This window comes from Lactuca virosa, chromosome 4 (genome assembly GCF_052849685.1).
Source record: "Lactuca virosa cultivar CGN04683 chromosome 4, Lactuca_virosa_CGN04683_v6, whole genome shotgun sequence".
Taxonomy (NCBI): domain Eukaryota; kingdom Viridiplantae; phylum Streptophyta; class Magnoliopsida; order Asterales; family Asteraceae; genus Lactuca; species Lactuca virosa.
Window position 1 is genome coordinate 361051160 of NC_136429.1, and position 15864 is coordinate 361067023.

The 15864-nt window shown below is 37.8% G+C and overlaps 1 long non-coding RNA gene across 1 annotated transcript; it reads left to right on the forward strand.

The window, feature by feature from the left end:
- The first annotated feature begins 8810 nt into the window (after positions 1-8810).
- LOC145168981 (uncharacterized) lies at positions 8811-15619 on the forward strand. The gene is made up of 3 exons (XR_013742216.1): positions 8811-9087; positions 13887-13990; positions 15465-15619. It is a non-coding gene; the product is annotated as an uncharacterized LOC145168981 (long non-coding RNA).
- Positions 15620-15864: the final 245 nt, after the last annotated feature.

The following is a 15864-nucleotide window of genomic DNA, read 5'->3' on the forward strand; positions in this document are numbered from 1 at the left end:
AGCCAGTGGAAATTATGGTATGGATCTCCGAGATGGAGATTGTATTTGAAAGCTGCAACTGCAGTGATAAGCAAAAGATCGTCTTTGCAGTCAGACAACTAAATACCAGAGTTTTAAGTTGGTGGAAGTTGTTGGCAGATACAATGCCACGGGGAGAAGCCATGCGATACTGCTTAGAGATAGATCTGATAGACCTAAACAACGAGTTTTCAGAACCTGAAGAAAGTGAAGAAGAGTGTTGATGAGTATGCCACCGCATATACCAAGAGGATGAATCTATTCCCCTACTTGGTGCCTACTGAACTCTCCAAGATAGATAGGTTTGCTAACGGATTGCCAATGGACTTTGGCCCAACGGTCAAAATGGCAACTACTTTGAGAACAGCCGTTAGAGCAGCTATGAATATAGAGACCTAGATAAGAGAAAAGGGTCTAGAAAAAGATAATGCGGGAGAAAAGTGGAAGATTGAGGTATCCTCAAGATCTGATAAGAAAGGAAGATTCTCGAAGTCTAACCTGGATGACCAAAACTATGGAGCCAGGTGGTGTGAAAATTGCAAGAAGAAGCACTATGGGAAATGCGATGGAGAAGTGACTTGTTACAAGTATAGGAGGATTGGTCACTATTTCAGAGATTGTACGCTTAATGATAAGGTATGCCACAGATGCGGAGAGAAGCGGCATATGTCAAGAGATTGCCCGAAGTAAAATGAAGCAGCAAGACCAAATATACCACTAAAGCCAAATGAAAGAGCATTCTAGATGATCCTTGACAAAGCACGTGACAATGCAAGAGAACGGGAGTGAGGATCTATATATATCCAGAGATCAGGATATAAAGTATCCATATAGATAATATTATGTGGTATAGCCTATTATAAGAGGCCTAGTGTAGGGTGAACTTGAACATCTATGTAATCGTTTCAAGAAATAATGTAAACCTTAGTTATGTTATCCAATGTGTTAAATGACTATGTGAAATTCTTGTATGGTGACTTGGAAAACTGCGAGACAATACTTGGGACGAGTATGATTAGGTGTGAAAGGTAGTAGAGGCCTATGCAACCGGAAGCACATGACTCGCACTTGGATCAGGGAAAGTCACAAGGTTACCAAGGAGCTAGTAATTGATTCTGTTTTGTTCAAGTATGTCGTTACCATCGTTTCGGTAATGACTAAGAAGATGATTGTTATTCTAATCCTAGTGGTCATATCAAATCAAGTCTGACTACGATGAGTATGCTACGTGGTTCAGAGAACCAAGTTCGATGTAGCATCTGACTTAAGTCGGAAACTCAAAATGATAGATAATCGAAGTGATCAATAGAAGTATCGCAACTACCGTGAAAGTAAGAAACTTATAGCTAGAAATGCTACATGCTAGAACATGATTATATCACATTAGAATGTGAGGGAAGGTATCATCCATTTTGGGATCTGAATCAAACAGACCCGATTCCAAGCATTGCATCATACGATGAGAGGTCATTAGAACATAACCCATCGTTATGTTACGATATATGAATGAAAGAACTTATCTTAAGGAGAAGAAGGAGTCTCCGATAAGGATTGATTTTGTAACTCGAAGGTTACAACTGAAATTCCAATGCGAGCTAGAGAGCGGGTGCAAGATTGAGTACCGCCTGCGGTCAAGAAGTCCAAGAGTTAGATACTCATTCAAAGAACATAAAATTTATGCTTATTACCTAGGACGAAGAGATAACTTATAGAGTCATTATACAAGCCTTGTTTTCATGATGATTTGGGGACGTAATCATCCTAAGGGGAGATAATTGTAACGCCCGCAGATTCGAGCTAGTCAATTTGGAGACAATAAGCGTCAAAAATGACTTTTTTATTGAAGATTATTTTGAATAAATAATGTTAACCAAGATATAGTATATGTAACAACAATTTCGTGCATACAAAGAATGCTGAAATCCGACTTAAAACGAAGAAATTATGACCCATCGAAGTTTTACGGCTAAACCGGCACGGCACCGCGTAACGTAAAAAGTGAATTTTTGATAAATTACTTTTTAGCCTTAGCAATCTAAACGAAAGTCATAGTATACATTAAACCGAGAGCGGGCATAAAAAGAACGTCAAAATCTGACTTCGTATGAGGAAGTTATGATTTTTCTAAGACTTCACATAACAGTACACAACCAGGAAATCGAATTTTAGATCGATCGATTTTTAGCCGACACAACCTAAATGAGAATTGAAGATCTCATTAATTGGAGTTCAATGATAAAAAGACAGTCGAAAACGGTGTCCGTATGTAGAAGTTGTGAATTTTACACGGTCGTTAACATTATAATCTTCTTGTACTGTTAAATTTAATATCGGTCGGGAATTAGCTGACGAAGTCAAAAGGAGAAGTGTAGATCTTGTCAATACCTACGCGAGGATATCAAGAACGTCAAAAACGGAGCTCGTATGCAAAAGTTATGGATTTTAGAATATAATTAGTTTTTGGAATAACCAGGAGGCGACACGTGGCGCGATCTGAGCCACTGCTTCCTCACCACGGCTTGGCACCAGATGGTGACACCTGGCCACGAACGCCTTGCGTTCAGCAAGGGAACGCCTCGCGCTCGAACCAGACTCATCTTATAAATAGAGGCACAAATCACCCAAAAAACTCACACCTTTCCCATGCTTTCTCTCTCAAACATCTCTCTAGACCCCTCCCAACCTTTAGCACTCCCCGAGTGCTAGAGGCGAGTCTCGGAGTGCCAGAAGGCTCCGATAATAAGATCTTTTCGACTTGGAAGTTCTAGCCCAGCAGAGCCTGGCTCCTAGCCAAACCCCGTAGTAAGTGAGTTATGCTTACCCTACTTTAAGTATAGCTTTTGTTTAAGTTCAATATCGTTATTATGAACGTATAAACAATATATATATATATATATATATATATATATATATATATATATATATATTATAAAATATAATATACAAAGTGTTATTTTAATATCCTTTAACTACTCGCGGTACGGGGAATCTAGTTTGAAGGGCCGTATAGGGTTGTTCGTTTTCAGAAGTGCTATAATGCCAAAATGGTCCTGCCCTCCGGTGTTTCATGTCTGGCCCCTGTCTGTACATAGTGGTTGAAAAGTATTGTTCAACACTTATAAAACAATATCGCTCGTAAATAGTCCATATAAATATTAGACTAAAATCTAGCGGTAATGATACTAGGTTTCACCAAAGGAAAATAGAATTGCTAGAAGCGAAGTGCTACCCGAGTTTCGAATCATCACTTTAACAAGTGAGTGCATAGATACTTTCATCTTATACATAGAAGTATTTAATATAAATTATGTGCTATGTGTGCGTATTATCTGTGTTCTTGATATCTATGTCGGATGAACAAAATATACATGTTTTATTTGATTTAAACTGTATATGTATTTTATACCTTTAAAAATATTGGGTAAAGATGGGTAGATGAATGATGAGAGATGAAAGATGATATAAATGAACATTGGCAGCTATGAACTTAGTTCCTGTTAGATAAACCCTGGCAGCTATGGACTTAGTGCCAAATAGACAAACCCCTACAACTATGGATTTAGTGCCTTACAAATGAACGTTGGCAGCTATGGATTTAGTGCCCTATAAATAGATATTGACAGCTATGGACTTAGTGCCTAACAGATAACATCGATAGCTATGGACTTAGTGCCTGTTGGATGAACCCTGGCAGTTATGGACTTCATGCCTATTCCTCAGGACAATCCTTAGGAATGAATGAATGATGAATAGATGATTATTAGGGTAGATCCTTAGAAATAAAGAATATAATCGGGATGTAAAGTTGGGTTAATTGTTTGACGATTAAGCATAATAATTATTGTGGGTTGAAAAACCTATGTACTCACTAGGTTACCCAACTTAACCCACTCAGTTTATTTGTATCACAGGTGTCGATACGAAGCTACATTACACTGAGAGATTAAAGGATATGTAAATCACTAGTGTAAATGAAAGTAAGGTATGTTTATGCTTATGTTTCTATATTGACGATGACATCCCAAAGTTTTAATATAAACAAAATACATTTCTTTAGAAATGCTTTGATAAAATATTTATCATGTTTTCTGGGAGAAAATTCCGCAATATTATTCTTTAATATGAATACTCTGATTTTCAAATAAGCATAAATAAAATTTTTGAAATGACCGTGAATTTGGGGATGTCACATGAAACAATCATTATTCAGTGCACCGATTTTGGCTCTCCTAGAGGGAACATAAGACTTCATAGTATTTTGTGATGCCTCTCACCAAGGATTAGGATGTGTACTAATACAAACGGATAAAGTCAATGCATACGCATCCAGACAACCTAAGACAAATGAGACAAACTACGCTACCCATGACTTGGAATTAGGAGTTGTAGTGTTTGCCTTAGAGATTTGGAGGCACTACCTATACGAAACAAAGTGTGTCATGTTCACAGACCACAAAAGCCTTCAACACATCTTCAATCAAAAAGAGCTCAACATGAGACAACGAAGCTGGCTAGAATTTCTAAATAATTACAAATGCAAAATTCATTATCATCCTAGTAAAGCAAATGTCGTAGTAGACGCTTTAAGAAGGAAGGAACGAGAAAAACCACTATGTGTAAAGGCTCTAACCCTAACAATCCACTCTAATCTCACCAACCAAATCCGAGACGCTCAGCTAGAAGCTCTCAAACCCAAAAATATTGTGGAAGAAAACCTGCGAGGAGTGGACAAGCAGTTCGACGTCAAGGAAGACAGAACACGATATTTCATGAACCAAATTTGGACACCGATGTAACACCCGATGTCAGTTATTTTTCATTCCAGTCCTTTATGTTTTAAAATTGTCGCAAATGAGGTCCTTACGTTGGGTGTACAAGGCTGTATGTCGGGCGTAAGTTAGCAGGCTTGTGGCAGGTCAAAAATAGAGTATGTTGGGCATACATGTGAGTATGTCAATAGTACTCGTGCATTCCATAAACCTTAAGTTTTTGGTTTGTGACCCCTATTTAAGCATCATAATCCCTCTTGGACCTTCTCATGATCAGCCTCCATCCCTCTAAACCCTGAAGTCGAAACCCTAGCCCTTGTGAGTGAGATTTGAAACTTGAGAGTGATCCTAGAGTGTTCTTAGTAGTGAAGGAAGGTCATTCAAGAAGTGCTGGTGCATTCAAGCCTTTGGATCCAATATCTAGATCTTTTTGTTCACCTGTTGAAGGTATAAAGTTCAAACCTTAGAGCTTGTTTTGATAGATCTTGTTTAGACTTGGATTTAAGTTCATTATGTCCTAAAACCTTGATCTTTGTGAGTATGGAATACTCTAGAGCATATGAGTTGTCCTTTCATACATTTTAGCATGCTTAGAGTCATAAATATGTTAGCTTGGTCCTTTCCTTTCTTCCGTGCATGAGTTATCGAGATTTTGGGGAAGTGAAATGTTAGAATTTTGGGAATAAGTCTCTTTAACCATTCAAAGGCATAAAGTCAGAGACTTTATGGATTAGGACATCTTTTTACGGCAAGATCTAAAGTTGGAGTTAGTGTCTTAATAATTAAGACATTAAAAAATGAAGCTTTGGGATTAGCCGTGTATGCCGAACGAACTCCTGGCTACGCCCAGCGTAGCGAGTTGTGAGCCCGATCTTTCTTGCCTTGCACTCTACGCCCAATGTACATCTGGTTACACCCCGCTTATGGCCGCACTTTGACTTTCATTAACTTTGTGACCATTTGTGCCAGGGAGGAATTGTGAGGGATTTGAAGGGGCAAAAGGGTCTTTTTCCCTAAATGTCGATTGGAATTCGTTTGGGACTAGTGGAATAGGGAAAATTGCCTTAATTATTAATTAGGGTTAATTGGTGTAATTACTAGGCAGAGTCTATTTCCGACAGTTTGGGTGTGCGTTTTATCAGTCATCTATGCGACGTGAGTCTCATCACTATTCTTACCTGTGTGGTAGAATATTTATGTCGAACAGCTATGTATATATGTTTTTATTGAGATATGTGTTTGTTGTGTGTACCGAGACTTCGGGTAGTCTCGAGGGTTGTTGATAACCCGTATGGCGTGCTGTTTTCCCACCGAGACTTTGAGTGGTCTCAATGGTTGCTGATAATCCATAGCTGTTTATTTTGTGTTGTGTGATATTTTGGGGAACTCACTAAGCTTTATGCTTACAGTTGTTGATTAAATGTGGTTCAGGTACTTCTAATGATCACCGGAAGGCGAAGGTTTGATTATACACATTCTCCTGCAGTTTATGATTTTGGATATTTTGGGACACTCTGATATTTTGATGTTGATCTGTATTGACGTTTGTGATTTTCTTGAAATGGTTTTTATGAACAATGTTTTTATAAGAATTTAAAATTAAAATTTTGGTTTGGAAGTTTGGATGTTACACCTAAAGTTTGGTGAAGTCAGGAACCTAGTTCTAAACGAAGCTCGTAAGTCGAGATATTCGATACATCCCAGATCGGACAAGATGTATCTCGTTCTTAAGAAGCTTTATTAGTGGCCCAACATGAAGTAAGAGATTGCCACATCTGTCAGTAAATGTCTGACTTGCACCAATGTCAAAGCAGAGTATCAGAAGGCATCAGGACTACAACAATAACTATCGATTCTAGAATCGAAATGGGAACAGGTAGCCATTGACTACATAATGAAGTTACCTAAAACTTCGAGCGATTATGATACCATTTGGGTAATGGTTAACCGTTTGACCAATTCTGCCCATTTCCTAGCCATCAAAGAAACCAGCAAGATGGAGAAACTCACGAGGACATACATCAAGGAAATAAAGAAACTAACCTATGGAAAAAATTATTGAAATTAGATTACAATTACAAAAGCTAAAAATAATCCAAGTTTCTACGTAATCAAAAAGAGCCTAAGGATTAACCGAAACTAAGCACACACGGAGTGCCAATATCTATTATCTTGGACCGATATAGAAGATTCACTTCCAGGTTTGGGGAAACATTAAAAAGGGCCCTAGGAACCAAACTGGACATGAGTACCGCGTATCATCCTCAAACGGATGGATAGAGTGAAAGGACGATACAAACGCTGGAAGATATGCTCCGCGCCTGTATGATAGACTTTGGTAATGCATGGAATATTCATTTACCGGCAGTCGAGTTTTCATGTAACAATAATTATCACACCAGCATATAGGTTCCCCTATTTGAGGTCTTGTACGGACGCAAATGTCGTTCTCCGCTATGCTAGGCAGAAGTTGGAGATATGCAACTGGCTAGAAAGCATGTGGGAGATACTTTACGCACCGACCCCAAAATCATTCAGGAATCCACGGAAAAGATTGTTCAAATCAAGGAATGGTTAAAGGCTGCATGTAGTCGCTAGAAGAGTTATGTTGACATAAGACATAAACCCCTAGAGTTCGAAGTAGGAGATCGTGTCCTACTGCAGGTCGCACCATGGAAGGGTGTCATTAGATTTGGGAAACGAGGTAAACTTAATCCTCAATACATCAGACCTTTTGAAATCCTATCAAGGGTTGGTCCGATGGCATACAAACTCAAGCTACCTCAAGAACTAAGCAAAGTTCACGCTACCTTCCACATGTGTAACCTTAAGAAGTGTATCTCTGATGAGAACCTTTTAATTCCCCTCGATGAGATCCAGGTCAACACTAAACTTCACTTCACGGAAAAACCGGTGGAGATCATAGATCGATAAATCAAACGCCTCAAACAAATTGCATACCTCTAGTAAAAGTCTGGTGGAACTCTCGTAGAGGGCGGAAGTTTACTTGGGAACACAAAGATCAGATGAAGCAAAAGTACCCACAACTTTTCAATGGTGAACTCTCTATTAGTGGAACAAAATAGTAGTAGAAAAAAATAATTTCGGGATGAAATTCCTTTAGCCGGGAGGTAATGTGACATCCCCAAATTTCGGTCTAAACATGTAAACATTCAGTTTATCGTGAACCTCTTTGTAACTTCATCTGTTCAGTTTGAATACATGTTTTAACAAATATATAGTGTCATTACAATTACAATAAAATATGAAATAGTATCTTACTTCCCGTTGTGGGAAATCTCAAACAAATCACAAAACAAACTGTAACCCTAGTTAATACATCTGAAAAAAACTAAAATTTCGTATTAAGGATTTGTGAGTGAAGCAAACACTCTAGTCTCATAGTTTATGTTCACATGAGTCAAAAAATATAAAGAACGTTCAAAACGGAATTCGTATGCAAAAGATCTGACTATCATAAAAACCAAACCGGTATAACATTGATTTTACCTAAACTGCATAAACCATTTTAATCCCTTAAGGCATTTTCACACCTTAGATGGAAACTCCGAGAGCATTTTTGGACTCAGACGACGGTCTAATATTTGATTTCATACTCAAAATATTTTTAGTAAAAATCGAAAAATCGAACGTTTAAGGCCAGTTAAACACAAATCTTTAAATGCAATTTCCTAGAGTTCTACAACTCAAAAAATTAATATGCTTGAGTTTTTGGAATCCTTGAATTAAAATCTATCATCTGCCGCCTTCAAAAAAATATTTAGATATCGGGAATTGAACACGCAAATAGAAAGCCATTTTTGTGACATCTTATTGTCATAAGTGTAACCTTGCACTTTACTACCTTAAAAATTGGTCCTCTGGGACCCCATTTATCAGCCATCTCTCACGCCTCTCTCTCCCCATCTCTCTCATGTCTCTTTCTCTCTCTGTCCATCTCTCTTTCTCTTGGTAGAAACCAACACAGGTGGCACCGTCTTCCACCATAAAACCACTGCAGCCCCACCACCCTTTAGCCATTGTTTTGGTCAAGCTCTACCACCGTTCTCCACCTATTTTTCTGTCAAGAGAGCTGCCACCTCCGGCTCCTCCCTTCCATATCTCTCGTTCTCGCAAATAGAAGAAGGAACGAAGGTAGTGGAGTTGTCATTGCCACCCCACTGCCACCATACCGATAACCCACTACTACTAGGTTGTTGTTGTTTCCAATCACCACCAGCCCCTCCCTTTCCTATCAATTTACTGCCGGCAAAACAGAAGAGTGTCACGAGACAGCAAGGTTGTTGGTTTAAACTTCTTAAACAATGATAATTTGCTTGCTTTAATCTGCTATTATGAATCAAAACAAAGCAGGAAGAAAGCAAAACAAACAAAGAAGGACAATAGACAGCAAGGGAAAAAAACGTGCTGGGAAAAAATATGGAGCAAGGAGAAAACTTTTTTAATGCTTAAGGCTCAAGTTCTTCATCAAAGAAAAAAGTAAATAATTACACCTATATATAGGAAACAAAAAAACGTGACCTCTACTTTTCCTAGACTTGTTGACCAAGCAAAACTTCCTAATTCCTAATTAGACTTATATACAAACTTTTAATATTCTGAATTACATTTACATTCTCCCCTGTAATTCAGAAACTCTTATCTCTTCAACTCCAAGCAACTTTCTCATGCTTTCAAACTTCACTTTGTTCATAGGCTTGGTCAAGATGTCAGCTTTCTGCTCATTAGTATTCACATGCTTTACTATAACATTGCCTCTTTCTATATGATCACGAATGAAGTGATATCTTGTATCAATATGTTTACTTCTTCCATGAAAGACTGGATTTTTCATCAAATCCAAAGCTGACTTGTTATCCACATTCAATTCAAATGGACCAAGTTTTCTTCCGGTCAACACACCAAGCAACCTACTTATCCAAATGCCTTGACATGTTGCATTATTAGCTGCCATAAATTCTACTTCACATGATGACAATGCAACACACTTTTGCTTTTGTGAACTCCAAGTAACAAGACTGTTGTCTAAGTAAAACGCCATTCCACTTGTACTTTTTCTATCTTCAACATCTCTTGCTAGATCACTATCAGTGTATCCAATCACGCAATTCTTTCCACCTTTCGTATATGATAAACCATAGTCCACAGTTCCTTTTACATACCTTAGTATGTGCTTCACAGCTACTTGATGTTGCTTGGTTGGTTTCTCCATGAAACGACTCACAATGCCTACAGAATAAGCTATGTCGGGTCGTGTGTGAGTAAGATATCTTAGCCCTCCTATGATGCTTCGATATGAGGTAGGGTCCACGAGTTCACCTTCTTCATCCTTAGTCAATTGTAGCTTTGACTCCATGGGGTACCTGCAAGGATTACAATCAAACATCCCGGCCTTCTCTAGGATGGTGTTAGCATAATTCGTTTGTCTCAATGTGAGACCATTTTTATGTTGATTAACCTCGATGCCTAAATAGTAAGTTAGCATCCCAAGGTCACTCATTTCAAACTCCTTGCTCATTTGTTGTTTGAACTTGATTATCTCATCCTTGTGACTTCCGGTGACAATTAGATCATCAACATAGACACCAATTATTAGTATGCTCCCCTTGTTTTTCTTTGTGTAAACTGCATACTCTTGTGGACACCTTTCAAACCCCATCTCTTTCATGCATTGGTTTAAGCGAAAATTCCAAGCTCGTGGAGCTTGGCGCAAACCATACAAAGCTTTTGCTAATTTGTACACCATTTTTGGTTTATCTTTCTTCACGAATCCCTCCGGTTGTGTCACATAAACTTCTTCTTCTAGATTGCCATTTAAGAAAGCTGATTTTACATCAAGGTGATGTACATTCCATTGATTTGAAGCAGCAAGAGCAAGTATGATTCGAATGGTTTCCAAACGAGCAACCGGTGCGAACACTTCATCAAAATCTATGCCTTGTTTTTATACGTAGCCTTTAGCGACTAGCCTTGCTTTATATTTTAATATTTTTCCATTCGGGTCTCGTTTGATCTTGTACACCCACTTTAAGCCAATGGGTCTTCTATCCTTTGGCAACTCAACTAAACTCCATGTTTTATTTTTCTCAATTGCACTTAACTCACTTTTCATAGCTTCCATCCATTCTTCACTTTCACTTGCACTTGAGAAATTTACCGGTTCTTCTTCGTCTTGTAAAAACATAAGTTCATCACTTTCTTCGTAAATATCGGCCAAACTACGATATCTTTGTGGAGCTTCACTTTCGGATGAACTATCAAGTGATGATTGAGGTGTAACCGGGCTATCGTGTGGTGTATATTCTTCATTAAAATCTGGATGGATATCTTCTTCCTGTTCAGCTTCAATATCAATCATGATATCAAAGGTGAATGTTTCATTTGTCATGGTTTTGAACTTTGTTGTAGGTCCCCACTCCCACTTAGCATCTTCTTCGAGAATTACATCTCTTCCCACTCGAATTGCTCCGGTTTCCGGATCAAGTAGCCGATAACCTTTTGTACCTTTTTCAACTCCCAAGTGTACTAGCTTCTTACTTCTATCATCTAGTTTTTTTAGATGTGTGCCGACTATTTTTGCATAAGCAACACACCCAAAAACTCTCATATGATCAATGTTTGGCTTTCGACCGGTCCATAGCTCGTAAGGTGTTGACTCTTTTAAGGCTTTTGTGGTTATACGATTTAGGATGTAGACTGAGTGACTTACGGCTTCACCCCATAGGACTTCTGGAACATTCATCCCTTTTAGATTGCTTCTCGCCATCTCTACTACTGTTCGGTTGCGTCTTTCTACAACACCGTTTTGTTGAGGGGAATATGGTGTTGTATAGTAGCGTTTCAACCCGGTTTCTTCACAATATGTAGTGAATTGTGTTGATAAAAATTCACCACCCCGGTCGGTTCGAAATTTTTTTAATTTTAAACCCGTTTCAACTTCAACTTGTGCTCTAAATTTCTTAAAAGCAATTAAAGCGTCATCCTTGTTTTTCAACATATAAACCCACATAACTCGTGTATAGTCATCGATAAGTAACATAAAATATCTATTTCCAGCTGGTGTTGGTGGTGTGATCGGACCACAAAGATCTCCATGCACGAGTTCTAGTCGTTCTTTAGCTCTAAATTTGGTGTGCTTTGGATAGGATTTTCGAGCTTGCTTGGAGATTAAGCAAGCTTCACACAAGCTTGTAGGAATTTCAATTCTGGGTAAGCCTTCCACCATACTTGTATCAGCCATGTGTTTTAGTGCATTGAAGTTAACATGTCCAAACCGCTTGTGCCATAGCCAAGATGCCTCGCCTTGTTCTGCAAGTAAGCACTTTGAAACTTCTTCTTCAAGTATGGCCTTGTACAAACGATTGCTTGATTGTTGAACCTTCAATAATAGTTTTCCTTGTGGATCATGAATCCATAAATATAATCCAAGCATCACAATCCGATCTCCATGTTGAGCTAATTGTCCCAAACTAATAATGTTGCTACATAACCTTGGTATATAGTATACCTCTTTCAACAATCTACTTTCACCATTCTTGCATTTGAACATGATTGAACCCTTCCCCTCTATTCGAACTCTAGATCCATCACCAAATTTCACATAATCACTAGTAGACAGATCAAGTGTTCGGAATTTGCTTTTTTCGCCAGTCATGTGGTTGCTTGCTCCATTGTCGAGATACCACACTTTTGATTGGGTTGGAATTTGTTCACTTGATCTTAGCTTGGGATTAACTTTTTCCTCATTCAAGTAAACTTCATCGTTTACTTGGGCTGCAAGCAGAAGTGCCGGCTCATGATCATTCTGTCCTTGAGTTAGGTTAGCTTCATGATTCCTCTCACGACGTGGGTTCTTACACTCAGCAGCGTAATGACCAAACTCTTGACAATTATAACATTGAACTTTTGATTTGTCACGAGGTTGATACGATTCATTCTTTCCTTTGTTTTGTTGATTACCACCACCTCGTCCTTTGTTGGAGTTGTTGTAACCACCTTTTCCTTGTCCTCGTCCTTTTCCACCTCGATTATTGTTATAATTGTTTTTGCGTTGTTTTGAACGATCTTCATTATTTTTCTTCTTTGCTCGTTCCGTCCACTCTTCATGCGTTAACAATAGCTTCTTCTCCTCGGGTTCTTTATGAACCCCAATACGAATCTCATGAGCTTTTAATCTTCCGACCACCTCTTCAAACGTCATCTCGTCTAGATCTTCAAATTGTTCAATTGTTGATGCAAGTTGAACAAATTTGGAAGGCACGGCTCGTAACAACTTTTTTACTATGTAGGATTCTTGAACGGTTTCACCAAGAGCACGAATATTGCTCACAATACCTCCAAGTTTTGTAGAAAAATCGTCCACGGTCTCTGATTCACTCATGTTCATCATCTCAAATTCAGCTTTGAGAGTTTGAACTTTGGCTGTTTTGACTCGATCTGCTCCCAAGTACATCGTCTTGAGTGTTTCCCAAGCTTCCTTTGCCGTTTGCTTCTCCGCAATCGTCAATAGAACCTCCTCAGGAATTGATTGGTAGATGGCAGCCATCGCCATCTTGTCTCTCTTTACACCCACCGGATTTTGTGGGTTCTTCGGCTCTATGGCTTCCCACACCTCTTGAGCTTGCATATAAATCTTCATCTTTATCGACCATGCTGCGTAATTCGTCTTAGACAGCATTGGGTATTGAAGAGTAACCGATCCTTCTTTGTTCGACATCGCACCAGATTCGCTCTGATACCAAATGTTGGTTTAAACTTCTTAAACAATGATAATTTGCTTGCTTTAATCTGCTATTATGAATCAAAACAAAGCAGGAAGAAAGCAAAACAAACAAAGAAGGACAATAGACAGCAAGGGAAAAAAACGTGCTGGGAAAAAATATGGAGCAAGGAGAAAACTTTTTTAATGCTTAAGGCTCAAGTTCTTCATCAAAGAAAAAAGTAAATAATTACACCTATATATAGGAAACAAAAAAACGTGACCTCTACTTTTCCTAGACTTGTTGACCAAGCAAAACTTCCTAATTCCTAATTAGACTTATATACAAACTTTTAATATTCTGAATTACATTTACAAAGGTCGCCACCCCACTGCCACCGTGAGACCATCCCTTCGCCCACCACCTATCTTGTGACACCACCGCGACTTAATTGATGCCACTATAAGTCCGACCACCACCTAGGTATATTTTTACTTCATGCGTGCATAATCAAATAGAGCTGAGAGACCTTTCTTCGAGGGTCTCGTTCTTTTTTTTTTTTTGATGTTTTATACCTGTGAACGAAAACTGGAGAAGTAGCCATTGTTCAAACTTCCTTTCTTTTTATTTAAAATCAACCTTGAAGTTATATTGGATTTACAAATCAGTCCCTCCTAAAACTTGGATTTAAAATAATTACTTTAGCCCCTCCCTTGGAAATGGGTTACAAAATTAGTCCCGTTTTGAAACATGATTTGAGTTATACCACTCCAGTCCCACCTTTGGTGTAGTTTAACAAAAACAGTCCCAACTATGGATTATTTTAGCAAAACAGCCGCTGTAGTTAGTTAAATTACAAAACCACCCCAGACTTATTAACTAATAACAAAACCTTCCATTTTGGTTATTGGGTGACAAAATAGTCTTGGTGGTTTGTTTTAAACACAAAGAGCATCACATTGTGGTTTCTCGCGACAAGTTTCACACCAACGAATCCAAATCACATTCACGCATCAAAAGTTTTTGCTTACGACCCCTTTTTAATTTTCTTATTACGTTACGGGAGAATACACATGAAAAACATTTATTAATTATGAAATATGCATGCAAAAACTTATATCTAGTTATCATCGGTATTTTTGCAAGATAATATTTCATAAACTAGTTTTATCATGGCACGCACATGTTGTTGTGGATTAAACATATACAACTAGAAAATATAACTTATTAGTTTTCTCCAAAGTGTTATGATTCCATGTGGAACTAATGTGTGTTATAACGCTTATGTCATGAAAAATGTTACCAACTTTCTAATATTTCAAACTTATATCATGCATGTACAAATACATATGTTAAATATATATGTATAAGTTATAACTCTTTTATCTTGGAATCTATGCATCCACTTGAGAAACCTACTATCTATTTAAGAGAGTAATATACACTTTTACGAATATATCAAACTTACTCGATTTTATAGAAAACCATATCATATACCTTAGTTAATGGCTTTTATAGTGAGACACTATTCATTACCTAAGTATAAGTACTTAGTATACCCTCTCGTCTATAACTGTTAGTCTTCAGAGCGAGATACGTATATATAGATCTATACGGGTTGACACCCCCACCTGCGGTTGCTAGCTACAACCTCGACAGATCAATCGAAGCGGGTTACAATTACCTTTAGTCTTTATCCATGACATCTAATGAAGCATCGTATGGGGTTATATCTAGTCATATAGATCGGTTATAGGAATCACTATAAGCATTAACTAGATTATTTATCTAAAAACCATGGATTCGATTTCTCTTTTCATCAAAAAAATTCAAACATTGTTTTATCTAAAAAAATAAATAATTTTCAGACTTGTAAAAGTATTATTACTACGGTTAGCATAAAACATGTAACTCTCACCAATCTTTGTGTTGACTTTCAAACCACATGTTTTCTCAGGAGATCACTGAACCAACTTTTAGCAGAAGAGATAGTCATGGATTTCGGGCAATCCAGTTTTCTCTAATTTTTGTTATATCAGCCTAACTGTTAAGGCAAATTCATGAACTTATTATTATTATTCTTATTATTTGTATGAACAACGTATTCGAACCTTAAAGTGGAATATAACTGATGTGTTGTTATTGTTGTACTTGTGATGTATATTTAATTTTCTTTTGATCCATGAACTAAGTCGCACAACCCGACATGTTCTGCTGCCTCGGCCGGGGGTGTGACAAAATGAATTGTTAATATATTATATGTCTGATATATTAATTGAAAATAGACAGTTTATTTATTAATTTATTATGTGTGCTTAATAAATTAATATGCGATCAATTATTAAAATAATTGATTT